This window comes from Nyctereutes procyonoides, unplaced genomic scaffold, assembly GCF_905146905.1.
Source record: "Nyctereutes procyonoides isolate TBG_1078 unplaced genomic scaffold, NYPRO_anot_genome, whole genome shotgun sequence".
Lineage (NCBI taxonomy): Eukaryota > Metazoa > Chordata > Mammalia > Carnivora > Canidae > Nyctereutes > Nyctereutes procyonoides.
In genome coordinates this window covers 35,818,819-35,833,464 of record NW_026575048.1, presented here as the reverse complement: position 1 = coordinate 35,833,464, position 14,646 = coordinate 35,818,819, and the positions used below count along the sequence as shown (strand labels likewise).

Genomic DNA, 14,646 nt, shown 5'->3' with positions numbered 1-14,646 from the left:
ACTATAGAAAGTAACTTGATGAATAGTGCAGTTTTAGAAAACATTTGTTTCTGTGGCCCTCTGAAAACAACGTTGCCAGCTGCACTATCCCAAGATACCCCTTGAGGTCCACAGGGTGTGAATGAAGGTGGAAGCGCGGTAGGGAACAGAGTTTCCCATTTGAATATACATTTTTGTCACATCATACCAACAACCATTTCCCTTTCTGAGAGATCTGCACAGTCCCCTGCATGAGGTTCTGTGGTTCAGGGGTGGTGTTGGCTACAGTGTGGTGATTTCACTTGGGGCTGCTACAGCCTGTCTTCGGCTTCGTTTGTCTTAGGGCTTAATTTCCACTCCCAAAAGATGAGGCAAAATGGAAAGTGACATTCGGAAAGGAGTGGACGAGTGTCTGATACATTCGCCAGACCTCGTTCTTGTGTGAAGAGTGAAGTGGTGGTGATTCGCTTACCTCTCTCTCGGTAGAATGTGAAGCACCACTTCTTGGTTGCTAAACCAACAGACCAAATCTACTGACCCCTGGCCCTGGCTGAAGGCACCCGAGGGCGGGTGTTTATCCAAGATCTTGCTCGGCTCCTTTGATATGACTTCTATCGAGGCAGCTAGAATCGTGGTAAAGCGTTCGGTGTCGCTCTGGGTTTTCCTCACCGTTGACAATTTTAAGTGTGAAGGGAAGGAAAGCCCGTCTTATCAGAATGTTCCTCCGTGAAGAAGTGGGCTAAAGGACTCGGACCCTTCTCTATTTCAGGAAACACTGTGCTTATCAATAACTCTCCCTGGGTGCTCTGTTCACTGTGGTTTGTTCGCCTCTGTCACCATCCTTGTGACGAGGTGTGAAAGTGGGCTTATATTCCACTTGTCACCCGAGGCTCCACTTTCTGTTTAGTAGATCTTAGGTAAGGAAGTGAGAGGACATGAGGAGGATTTGTGTGCAGTAAATAAGCATTAAGTCTTTTCAGATTTCTGGGCTGGAATTTAGCAAAACAAGGTCTGCTCACAAAAGCGGTGACTTCTAAACTAAGTATAGACTAGAGATAAATCTGACAACCCCTGACATCTTTAAATGTCAAATCCACCACACATCACAGATGACATCGTACCTAATGATCGAACTCCCTTTAAAATATATTCATGTAAATACATTTTTGTGAAACCACAAGCTGTTTCTCTCAGTTTTGTTTTCAGCTGGCTTTGATAAAGAGATTGGTTGGCATCCTACAGCTAATTAAACAGCTTTTAAGCCAACATCAATGAAAAGTTTTAGACTCAGAAACATACTCTGCTCTTCATAGTCCAAGGGTATCCACAATGCTTTTTAATTGTGCTAACAGACCCTGTCAGAGGAGAATTCTTTAGCTGTAGCCTGAGTTGACGACCAAAATTATCCTGTTCTCGATGGTCTGTTCTGCCTTTTTGTTCACTCTGTGCCAGCAGCACGGTGTACTAGATTCACACTAGCAAGACATGCAATTCCTGTTTCTGTGTTCACTTAGAGACAGTGGTGTTTAATATATTTTAGATTTCTTACTCGTGTAACACATTTCAGTTTGTGACTGGAAAGCTATTTGTGTTTGCTTTGTGAAAAATAGAAAATAAAATGTGAGAGACACTTATTTCTAGGTCAAGAGTTCTGAGTTACCAGGCTTCTCTCATCCTTGTCTATGTAGCTTTTTCTCCTTCTTCTTCTTCTTCTTCTTCTTCTTCTTCTTCTTCTTCTTCTTCTTCTTCTTCTTCTTCTTCTTCTTCTTCTCCCCAGTTGCAGTTATTTCTAGATTCTGGAAAACTGTTACTTACTTTTAAAAAAAATTAAAAGCCTGCTCTTCTAATTTTACAGCTGAACCTCCCCTAACCCTTAAAGCCAGGTTGCTTTACCAAAGTGTCATCATTTCATACATGATAGATGGCTTCAAATAAAAGGTATATCTAGTAAATGGGGGTGGGGGTGGGGTAATGATTTCACTTCCACTTGGGAATGCCTCTGAAGATCATAAGGGTGTTTTAAAATCTTGCTGTTAACAAATGCATTTTGTGAAAAGGAAAAAAAGGAAGAACAGGTTAGCTGATTGCCTGTGCAGTAATTAGGCTGCAAACTATTTTTAATATGGAAGAGTTCACATTTTGATTTATCCACTTGCAAAAACAAAGTGGGGGCTTTCTTTCTTTAGTGCTGTGATTGTTTCTCCAATGAAAGCTTCTATACGGTGCCCCTCGGCTCTCAAGAAATTCCCGGGTTGCAGAGAGAGTCGAGGGCGAACCTGAATCTGTTCCGTGAGCACGGCCTTTTTAGTTGTGGTAAAGACAGAGTCAAAATGACAGCCGTCATGAAGAAAGTGCTTCAGGACCATGTCATGTTTCACTCTTTCCAGATGACTAAAATCGCCATCATTTCCCAGGTCTGACATCGGGGGCAGGGGATGCGTGTGGTTTAAAGAGAGTGGGCAAGTATTGGCTAAGGTCAGACTCTTCCTGCCTGTGAGCATTCGATGATGCTGGCTGGGGGTAAGGGCAGAGATTCTAGGGTAAATTCCTCAGACAGAAAAATCTCTTAAGGTCACAAATTCAGGTGCTTACCCCAGCCTTCTCATTCCCTGTCCCGATTAAATTGTCGTGTTCCCTCAAGGGATCTTGGTTTGTTTGTTCTTAAATGCTCTCGTCTTGCTTCAGTCAGGCTATTTGCTTTAAAGCACCAAGCGCTGAAAGACTTGGAACAGAAAAACATAAAGTGTCAAGTCTGAATCACATGTTTTAGGTCTGGAGTGAAGCGACGTAACCCATGACCTTGCCAGAAGATATTATTACCCTGATCCTGTCCTGGGTTCAAGCTCCCCAAAAGCAATTACTGCCTCTCACCAAGAAGCTGGTAAAGTGTCCACAAATGTGTCCAGTGATTTAAAATTCCTCATGCTAAACTTTTGTCAGCCAGGATATAGTCTCAGTGTCCTTCTGAGTTTTGTGATTTCTTCTTTTTAGTTCTTTTTACTGTTTATTTGTTGGTCGATGATTTAGGAAGAAATCCACTTTCAGAAGAAATAATGACTTGCTTTCTGCTGTGGGTGTTTCCTTTCTTTACTACTTAAAGAATTTTCAAGTTTGAAGAGATTGTGAGAATACAAATTGGTGCAAAGAAGGTGGAGAAAAAGAGTGAACTAACTTTTCAGTTGTTTGAAATGAGGGGGATCCGGGGCTCAATCTACTGGTGTTTTTCCAATGGTGTCTCAATTTAATTAGCCAAAGCACTGAGTAGCATTTCTTTCTAATATAGATGTTACAAACAGCTTAGCTTTTTCTAAATATAAATAGCCAGGACTAATGCTCTCAGGATTGCCTGAAAAAATTTAGAAATGTCTGCAGGCTGTTGTGAACAGTCCTGTCTCTTTATGGAGAGTTGTTTGGGCTTTTTAGAAACTCATTAATTTGATTGTAAGCGTCTGAGTGTTATCAGGAAAAGAAGCTTTAGAAAATGGTTTCAGAATGTGTCATTTTCTCCTTGGTTTAATCTGAGATGGTGTGTGGGCATGCTGGTATTTTAAAAGGCTAAAAATGGTGTACATATTGCTGTGCCTTCAAATACGAGGTAGGATTGCAAACACAAGTTTTCTTCAGTCTTCTCTCTGACATTCTGCTTCTCTTCCAAGTAGTGATTCTCGAATTTTTAGCAAGGATTCTTTCATTCTTTTTTCATTTTCAATTTGTTGTTGTAAATCAGCAAAAACAAAATTTAAAAAAGCCAAGTCAGTTTTCTATTATTTTGAGCTCAATATTTAATGTTTCATAAAATTAAAACCCTGTGTTTTCATTTTAACTACTTTCATTATTTTTTTTATGAAATGATTTGTGGTATAAGACTGCCATTTGGTTTCAATATTAATATATAAGATGAACTACGTGGGCGTCCTTTATTTTCAGTAGTAAATAACTGCTTAACCGATTATTTTACCTTAGCAAAATTCAATCGATTCCTTTAGGATTTTGCTCTGCATATTCAGACAATATTTGATGTGTGTGTGTGTAAAATAAAAATGACATGTTGCCTCATTAAAAGCAAGTTTATGGTGTAATGCTGATCAGAATTGGGGAATGTCATGTAGTTGGTTTCAAAATCCAATCAGTGGGTTAATCATTAATTATTCTTTTTTTCCAGGAAAGTCTGATTTGGTTGTTTCAAATTTGGATTTACTAGAATTCTTTTTTTTTTTAATCTTTTATGTGTGTGTCATTTTAACCTTAAAAGGGGTTAATTTAGCAAGAATAGATACCTTTTCTGTTTGTATTGTGGCTTGTTCAATTTCTCATAAACTGTATTTGGTAGCTCAAATGTTGAAAGCAGTTTGGGAACAAAATGTCTGCTTAAACCATGACAAAATTGGCCACAATTTGCCGATTGGGCTGATAACAAAAGCCAGCAACACAAAATAGGTAGAAAAACAGTTTGTTCGGTGATGTGAGACCACTGAAGGTCTTTTTGCATGTTTTTTTTTTTTTTTCATTCTGATGTTTATGTTGTGCTGGAAGTATGTGAAGAGAAGTTTTTGCTCACCCATAGATTTTGATTTAACCATTTCATCTAGTGAATTTCTTTTAAAACCCCAGAAAACAAAGCTTGCTCACCTGGCATCTGAGACACACATCTGAATTGAAATCTAGCTTTTGCCCCTAAACCCCATGTCTCATCCAGGCTCCACCTGGTCATAAATGTCTCAAAGCTGAGAATTTGATCTTTGAAGGCAGCACTTAAATGGCATTGTTTCAGGCCTGCAACATTAAATGGTGTGGCTCTTACTCCTTTTTTTTTTTTTGCAAGAGTCAAACAAAAATCACTGTTTATAATTTTAAAAAAAGCTCTCTACCTGAGCATGCGGTTGAGAAAAATTTCAGCCATCAGTTGGACACACAGACTCTCAAATTATCTTCTCAGACTGTACAGAAATGTTAATGTTTGACACGAGACAATACATTTTTTCAAGTGATAAAAGGAGACAGCAGTACAGTCTCTGATCTCCGTTGTTTTGACTTCTGCCTCGACTGTGTGTGTGTGTGTGGTGGGGGGGTGGTCTTATTTTTTTGTCTTAAAAATCAGATACTCCTGGGCAATAATTAGGATGAGGTTTATGTTTCTACTTATCTAATCTTTGTTTTCACAAATAAATACAAATAACTCAAACTGAAACTTGATGGCTTTGGTGATAATAAAATAGCAGCCACGGGGAAATTTTCTTCATTTTAATGTTCTTTCACAACCCACATTCAGTTTCGGTAGGAAAATTATTAACCTTTCAACAGCCTGCTAAGACATGGGTTCCTAATACACTCTTGAGGATGATTTGCAGGTTTTGGTTCTATTTTGAGATTTTGTTGTACAGTTTTTTCTTTTTCTTTCTTTCTGTCTTTCTTTTTCTTTTCTTTCTTTCTTCTTTTTTTTTTTTTTTTAAGACCAAGGGCTTTCTTTGACAGCGATAGCAATGACTTGAAATCCTCTTGATTGATATCTTTTCAACGCGTGCATATTTTACAGTGTTTGTATTTATTTTTGATCACGGGGAGGGAGGGCTCCTATTTCCTGTTCTCCTACTGTCTGGTGCTGTGAAAGAGGAAATGTTCTTTAGTGTCACTGGTTTTCCTCCTTCTAATCCTTGAGTGGGTACTGTGAGTCCCATACCCCTCTTTTTAAAAATCCACTTGCGCTACGTTTCGGCGAGGGCCGGTGACTCTGGGTTAAGCATCTGGCCTGCCTCCTGCTGCCTGTCTTGGAGTGGCCTCGTGTCAGTGTCCATGGAACCAAAGCAGGTCAGGCCAGTTTGGGCTTGCGGTCCAGAAGGGCTGCACGGCCGCGGGCCGGCTTGTAGGGCCCGGCGTGGGGGCGCCCCTCTAGCTGGCTGCTGCCAGGCTTGCACCTTGGGAGGGGGCGTGCGGGGAGTTGATCGTGACCTGGCAACTCCTGTGTCTTCACCTGAAACACACAGGAGGGCAGAGCGTGGGACAGGAGAGGCAGCCGGTGCGTGGGACAATCTCGAATGGCAGTTTCCATTTTAGGTGTCTCCTCCAAGTCTGGCTGGCGTGGCCACACCTGCAGAGAGGGCCCTGAATGGGACGTGGTCCCACCGCATGCCCTGCCCTGCGTCTGGCGAGGCTGTGCCTCGGCGTGACTCATAGTCCCTTTCTTTACTCTGCCGCCTCCAGCCTTGTAAGTCCTCGCCTCCCCCTCCTCGGGGTCCCCCCTGCCCTTTCCCACCGCCCCTACTACGGGGACAGTGGAAACTGAGGAATGCTGTGGTATCTGTGTGCACCTCCATCTCTGCCACTTTCAGTGTCGTAGCCTGGGTTTGTCTTCCTCCTCCTCCTCCTCTTTCTTCTTCTTTTCTTACTTCCTGTATGAGGTTAGTTTTTTTTTAAATAATAAACCTTTTTAATGTTTTTTTTGGGGGGAAGGGTAGCTGGTTGTATGTTGCCGCCTACCTGTCCGCCCGTGGGCCTGGTGCAGGTGCCCACCACCAGCGTGTTGTCAGCGTGAGCAGAGCTCGGAAGCACAGTGGGCTTTGCCCCCACTTCTCCTTCCAGGGTGGTGGTGAGGAGGGTCAAGCTGGTGAAAACAGCTCCTACTCTTTTATTGGGGAGAAATGCCCCCAGATGTCAGGGCAGGTCGGGGAGCGGGCAGGTTGGCTGGAAGAGAAAAGGATGAGCCGGGGGAGTGACTCAAGCCGGTTTAGTATCCCACAGTGCTCAGCTCATGCTGTGCAGATGAGCAGCATCCAGAAAAAGAGATTAAGGGACACATCATGTCAACATTTCTCCCCAAGTCACCCCAAGAACTTGTTGAAAGTCTCAGATGGCCTCTGCTGGCTCTTTCCTGCCACTGTGGGGACCTCAAGAGAGAACCATCTGGTGAGGGACTTGCAAACAGTTAACTAAACAGAGAACATCAGTATGTGGTCAACCTGTGGTGACCCACAGTCACCAGGGACCAAGCCCATGGCCCCATGTCCGAGAGCTTCACTGGGTCTTCTGAACTTCAGTCACCACTGGTGATTCTTGGGTGTGCACCTGACCCACCCGGGGGCTTATAAAAACAGACATCCCTGGGCGCCACGGCCAGCGTTTCCAGTCTAGAAGATCTGGGAAAGGGCCTGGGAATTTGTATTTCTGACACATTCTCATGTGATGTGATGCTGCTGGCTCAGAGGCCAGTGTTGAGAAGCCCTGGTGAGGGCCATAGGCCATGGGTGATTGCAATACCTAAAGGGCCACGTCTGATGGAACGTGTTGGTTGCATCCATCTTCCCTCTAGTACCTGGTCCCTTCATGTGCCCTGCGCAGCTGAGCCATAGCGGGAAATCCAGCCCTTCCGAACTTTGCATCCCTCGGTAACTAGACAACTTTACCGGTAATTTGGAGCTTTCACAGTGCTAACCGGACTATAGGTCTGCTAAAAGTGTTTTGAGGTTTAATTCTTTGAAAAGTGGGTTTTATGTTAAGGCTAGAGAAAGTGGCCAGGGTGAGGGGGCGATGGCCTGACTGCCACAGGCAATAATCCAGTGAGGGCCATCCTTGGGTTGCCCGCTCTGGTCTCTCTTCCCACCTTTGGTATGAGTTGGGGGGAGATGTTTAATAGGCATCTCTCTGTACCAGAGGGTGGACAAACTCCCAGGATCCACAGGGAGACAAGGTATGTGAATCACCTGTGAGTTCCTGTTCCTCTCAGAAGAGGGCCAGAACATCTTGATCAGGATGCTAGGTGGGAATCCGGGTCCCACTGTTTACTAACTAGTTATGGTGCCCTCCCTGGCCTTCCAGGTGGGAGGGATGAGCCTCATGGCGCCAACCTGAGAGGCCGATGTCATGCCAAAGGGAGAGAGCACTTCTGGGATGGTGTCTGGCATATGGAATGTGTTCGATAAGTGGTGGCCAGGAGAATCTGGGTGTGTTCTGGGGCCGCCCTGGGATAGGCTCATGCTCTGCTGACAGGGGTTTTGAGGGACACGGAGTGTTTCTGAACCACATGTAGGTCTGTAATGATGTGTGGAACACTTTGCGAAAACTGCTGCTCAAGGGAGATCCCCTCAGGAAAGGCTCTAAGTCTGCTCAGAGTTACGTGGCTTTAGCTTGAGAAATGGGAGCCCCCCTCAGAAACAAGGGAAGGGGGGCCCCTCAAGAGTAGATTTCTCTCTCCCCTGCCCTGATACATCTGGCAGCATAGAACCCTAATAATTTACACAAGGGACCCATATCACTTATCTCTGAAATTAGTCTGTGATAAGCAACGAACGGTCCCTGGCTGTGCCCTCTCAGTTTTAACTTCTTGAAAAATAAAAACAGTGGGCTTCTGAGAGCTGGACACCTTGGTGCTGTTGAATACATCCTATCCCCCTGGGCAGCTGTTTCGAAATCTTAAAAAGTTGGCTCCCAACACTGTCAGAATCCACCGTGAGTCAGCATGAACAGGATGTGAGTGCCTGGCTTGTCATTTTCCCAAGCGTTGAAAAGACTTCAGTGTAGAATAATGCGTTTTACACATTGGTGACTGGGGGCACTGGTCTGGCCTTTCAGCAGTGAGGGATTGGCAGTGCCGTGGACGTTACAGCCAGTTGAAGTCCATGGCTTTGCTTCCCCAGCCCTGTGCCCTCATACTTACTGCCTGGGAAAGCGGCCTGGGTGAAGCCATCCAGGGAACCATCCAGTCTAGGAGTGGGTGTCTGAGCTACTGTTTTGTCACTCCTTCTCAGTTTCCCATGTCTAGAGCTGTTCCTCTGCCATTAGGAGCAGAAAGGGCCAGGTTTGGGAGCTAGCTCAGGGAACATCCAGAAAATCAAGTCCCTGATGAGGGCTTGTATTTGCAGTGTGATGTGTCTGACCCTGAGGCCATCCTTTGGATCTGAGGGAGAGGGAAGTTGTGTACACAATGGGGAGAACTAATTGGGGCCCCTTGCATATTAGAGATGGGCAGGAATAGTATAATTCAGCCAAATGGGGGGAGGGGGTAAGAGCAAAGGGGTAACATGTGACCTGAAGCTCCTCTGGGACTGTCCAACACCGGGCTGGCAGTTTCCACCCACTCCCAGTGGATGCCAGCAAATGGGAAGCCAAATGTGTGATTGGCTCTGAATGAAGGACAAATCTTTTAAAGTTCCTGAATGTGTTATCTTAAGTTTTTTCAATGATAGCTAGACAGCCAGGCCAAAATGGAGTCATTATGGATTTTACTTATCCATGCAAAAGCTCCTAAATGAGCTAGCTCAGGTCTTATAGGGGAAGCTGGAATTCAGAATCTAAGTAGGAGGGACCCCAGGTCTCAGTCCCAGCGGTGTCAGCTTCCAGTGTGACCTTAGGAAGATTGCTGAATTCCTCCATGTGGGTGCTTGTACAATGAAGGTTGACCAGATGATCCTTAAGGCCGGGCCATGTCTCACTCTTTGTGATATAGGTCAAGACCTGCGTGGTTGAGTGTTTGTTGCCAACATCTGCCTGGGCTGTTGTACCTTTTTTTTTTTTTTTTTTTAATCCCTCAAAAGTGGGGAATCACTGGAAGAGAGCACAAGTTCCTTAGCCACCTCTCTATTTCAATGGTGAAACTAAAGGAACCAGGTTTTCCCTTGTACCCACGCCCATCACTGATGCATTTCTTCGTTCCTGTTTCTCTTTGCCCACCCAGAGAGGCACCACATAAGACATCTTGTGTCCAGTTTCCAGACTTTAAGTCACGTTAGAAAATGCTAGCTCATAGGACACAAATCAGGAAGCTGGTTTTCCCAGCAGACTCATCTGGGCAGCATTCTTCCTAGAATGTTAGATAACCAAATTTATCACCTCTCAGAAAGCCCGACTGCCACTGGCATATGGGGCTCCTGAGGAAAAAACTAAGGCTGCAGGGGTTGATGGGAATCAGCTAACTCACTTGTACAGAAGGTTTAGGGGAAAGATATAAGGATAAACAATACAGAGTCTCAAGAAATAAATACAGACTATCACAACTATCTTGTGAAGTGTCGGGACAGCAGGAACGATGAGTGGGTAAGAGAAGCTTTGACCTCTGCCACTCAGCAGAACCCCGCTGGCAAAGGCTGCTAGTGTGAAAAGGGTTCTGCTCCAGATATGTTTGGGAAGCACACAATAAATGAATTTCAACAGCTTTCTTTATTTCCTAAATTCTCAGGGTCTTTTGTATGTGCATTGTGAATGAGTCTCTAGGGGGAGGATGGGGTTGTTCCAAAATCATGTGCCCCTTCCTCCCTTTTTACAGAGAATTTTGTGCCATTAACAAAAGTCAGGAAATGGGGAGGGGCAGGGGGCTGCTGGTTTTCCTGGTGAACTCAGGGTTGCATCTTGGGCAGGTCGCATGTGGAGGGGACAGCAGTACCCACGGGGGCTTTGAGTAGACAGGCAGAGCCTGTTCCTTCTCTAACTAATGATAAATACTGCCTGGTCAGAGAAGATGGCTGGAAAGTGTAGGCAGGTGTGAGGTTTGACCTCCCTCCCATGGCATTTCTGTCTCCTGCCTTGTCTTCCACCCCCACATGTCTGAGCCACAAATGTAAGCACAAAGCTGGCTTGTAAGGCCACCATCTTTGGGGGAGGTGACACTGTCTGTATTTCTGAATTGACCCGGACCTCTGCCTGTCTTTGGAATCATCCTTTCACTTGTTTGGGAACTGAGAATAAGCTTCCACAATGTGCTGCTTGGGAGCCACATCGTACTGGTCTCAAGTAGCAAAGTTGTTTTTATTAGAACCATAGTCCTTAGAGCTGTCTGAGCCATGTCAAGGTTTTTGTTTGGCCAGCCACCCTCCCCACTCCTTTATCTGATCACGAGCTGCCCTTCTCTTTTCTTCCCTCCACCTCACTAAGGCTTCTTGGTGGAAGCCCATCTGTTCACGATGCTTCCATGTACCTGGGAGGCTCACGCTCCTGAGATGGGGAAATAATAGGGGAGTGGAAGTTCAACCACCATCCTCCTGGTCCATCCTCATTGGGCTACAATTCTACAATTCTCTCTCACATCCCTTTGGACCATTGGAGACTGGTGCTCGTGCATCACCTGGGCAAACATCGGAGTTGTCCTGAAAGTCCCGTGTGACCCTTTAGGGAGACCAACAGAAACATGTAGGGGAAAAGCCTCAGTGTGTTCCAGCAGTAGACCCTGACCCGGACGGTCAGAACTAACTTCAATTTTCAGTAAACAAGTAGTGGGCTTCTGGGAACATCTGCCTTTTCAGTCTCTTGTGAATTATTTTTAAACGAATGCCCTGCCCCCCTCCCCATTGCCACCCGCAATTTTCGTTGATTATCACTATTTGAATAGATGCTGATAAATTTGATTCCCCAGCTTACTGTGGCATTTATGATCTGTCTTTCCCTTTTCGGTTTCCATGTACTGGAGTGACTGTCTCTCAATGCGGTTGGCAGTGACCTGTGTTTTTCATGCATGTTTTTGTTTCAGAATAACTGGGAGATGAAACAGGAAGCTGTATGACACAGTTGATCGAAAATGACACAGACACAGAAAAATCAGGACTCGGCCCCCTCCAGTGCCTCTACCTGCTGCCCACAGCCGGAGTGCAGGTGAAGGGTTTCCCCTGGGGCCTGATCCTAACTGCTGTGGACTCCAAGGGCCTCCACATTCACGATGATGTGTTTGTGATGTCGTGGTCACAGTCTCGTCTAGCCAGTTTCCTATTGATCTGACCAGTCCCTGTGTGTCTTAATCCCTTTTCCTTCATTAAAAGCAAAACTCAAGAAAAATGAATTGTTTGCTTATTAGCTATACTCAAGCATTAGCTGGAAGAACAACAAATAGCATTTGAGATTAATTTCTATAGCACCACGGGTAAACCCTGCCGTAACCACCCAGATCACGATGACATCTTTAGAAGAGCGTTCAACTTGAATCTCTTATTACTCAGCCTTGTTTGCACAGCTCTAGAAGACCTCTCTAGAGTCAGTATTGGCCCGTGTGACATTTGAGGAAAACCCTGGAAGACATTTGGAACTCTCTTTTCACTCATATTCTGATCATGGTCTGCAAATGGTGACCCCCAAAACCATCACCGATCTTGAGCTTTCTGCTAGGGGCCTCTGTCTTCTCAGTTGCCTCCTCTGCCCCCACCCATCAGTCACCCATTCATTTCTTCATTCTACAAGGTTTCTTTGGGGCATACTGTGTAACATGTTCTAGAGATAATTTGGATAGGACCAACTCTACCCTGGTCTTCCCAGTGCCTCTAGCCTAATGCTGGGGCTTTGCTCACAAGGTGTAGGGTGGCATCATACAGTCATCATGGATGTACAGCCTACTCATTTCATGTAGATGCCCTGGTTTCTTCAATTCACCCTTCAAATCTGAGCCTCTGGGATGGCAACCAAACATTCTATAGAATGGGCGTAAATGTCAAAGCATTCCTTCAGTGGAGTACTACCCTCGTCCCCAACCCTTAATGGAACAACTCAGTCTTCCTGGGGACCTGGTCAGAGAGGCTGTTGGTAGCTTCCTTCATCGCTTTTGTCAGCCTTCACTTTTAAGCTTAGCAGATGTCCACGAATGCTTTAAAATGATGGTGTTGTACTGTTTCATGCTTCTCAGAATTAATTTCTCAGTCAACCACGATGATAATCTCAACCCTCTCTAGAGCATGGTACAGTATATCCTGCAATGCCTCCTCCTTGGGGAGGCTCTCTCTGACCACCTGTCCTCAGACAACCCCTTACCCCCGCTATTTCTATTTCATGACCCTATTTTATTTTCCTCATGGAACTTGCCAATAGCAACAATTATCCTGTTTGTTCATTTATTAATTAGCTGTGTTCCTCTCACTTGCCTTCCAAATTTCAGCTCTATGGAGGAAAATTCTAGTCGGTCTTATTTCCCAGTCCGTCCCAGCACCTAACACTCTACTCAATAGTTACATATTGACTGGACCCATTGCCTTATCAGTTCTCATAGTGACACTGTGATGTTGAATAGTCCGGTATCCAAACCAATGTTTGGTGGATGAGGAAATTGTGAGTCCATTTACCTCTGATGATGTGAGGAGGTAAATGGAGTAGTTAAGGTGAGGACACAGGCTCTCTGTCAATATACTACCCAGCAGGAAAGGTTGATCATAAACTGTCTGCTGTCTAAATAATCAGATTCTCACCTGAAACCAAGCTTTGACTTGCTAATCAATGTCCTTAAATTAAATTACATTTGCATATGGTCCTGGAAGATTAAAGGCAACCAAGTAGCAGAGAAATGTGTCCTCAGTGATGAGTCTGGAGTATGAGACCCTCATTCTCGCTCTGACAACTCTTGCTTGGGTGAGTCACCTAACTTCTCTGGATGCTGCTTTCCTCTGCAGAACACCAAGAAGACTGGATGATCCCAAAGATCTCACCCTGCCCTGAGGTTCTTTTCCCTCCTCTCAGCTGGATCTGTTTCTCAGAGTTCTAGAAGAGGAGGAGGTAGTACAGAAATGTGTCATGGGGAAGCAGAGACAAAGGCCCTGAGAGTACATGGAGCATAGGCCCAGTTGTGGGTTTGTGGATGTGCCTCATGGGTTGCTCACACAGACTTAAGTCAGCCCCTTAAGACACATCCCCCTATCCCAGAACCAGGGGATCTTGTTGGGAAGAAGATCTCCTCTCACCTGTGCTTTTGAGCAGAACTAAATTATACCCTCTGCCCATTTATCAGAAATTAACCCACTAAGGGTATTTATGACCTGGAAAAGGTAGAAGTCACAGGCTCATGGAGAAGCAGAAATAACTCATGTGGTATTTGCAGGATAATTAGTTCACAAGGATAACAAGAGGAACAAACAAGAATGGAACACAGTTCTCGGCGGCTGGGGCAATTGTTCTGAATTCTGGCCAGACGTTAGAATTACCCAGGAATTTTAATAAATCCAATGTCCAGGCTCCCCTAGGACCAATCACAACAGAATATGGGATGCAAGGGCAGACATTAGTATTTTTTTGAGACTCCCCAGGTAATTCTATCATGTAGCCAAGATTAAGAACTGTTGGTCTGGGGTTGTGTTGTCCAATATGGTAGCCACTAGCTACACATGTCTCATGAAAACTTAAAACATGGCTGTGTGACTGAGAAACTACATTTTTAATTCCTTTTTACTGTAGTTAAGTTAAATATAGTATCCACACGTGGCTATGGTTGGCATATTGGGCAGCCCAGATATAAAACACATGTGTCATCACAGAAACTCTACCAGACAGCTCTGTCTAGGTGAACTCTGGTGCCTGTAACTGCCAAGTGAAATCACACTGAATGCAAGAGAAGTGTAAGGTGGTTATCTCAGTAAGTTAATTTGACCAGGGCCTGCTCTCCTGTGTTTGGCCTGCAGTGTATTTTTCATTTACCTTTTGAGCCAGGGATATGCAGTAGCAAGAGTGACATGCTTTCCAAGGACTGCATGGTAGGATCTGAAAGAACTTAAAATACCTACAAAAGTCCAGCACTCTGACCCAAGTCACTTGGCATTCACTCTGGCTGTTTACTCGATTTGCATCTTTGCATCCCTAGCCCTGGAAAGGGAGCTGTCTGAATGATGATTTAATTACCAGAGTTTAGGACAGTGGGAAGCACTGTCCAGGAAGAACTTTTGGAAAAGCAGATGGCCAAAGGAGGAGTTTGGAATTTTGTGAGTTCACGATTTGAAATGG

At 44.8% G+C, this 14,646-nt stretch overlaps 1 long non-coding RNA gene across 1 annotated transcript in view; it reads left to right on the top strand.

The window, feature by feature from the left end:
- Nucleotides 1-11,724, top strand: part of LOC129510984 (uncharacterized) — a 63,813-nt gene extending 52,089 nt beyond the window's left edge. Inside the window, exon 3 of the long non-coding RNA XR_008664724.1 lies at nt 11,429-11,724. This is a non-coding gene — a long non-coding RNA (uncharacterized LOC129510984). The remainder of the gene's footprint in view (nt 1-11,428) is intronic.
- Nucleotides 11,725-14,646: the final 2,922 nt, after the last annotated feature.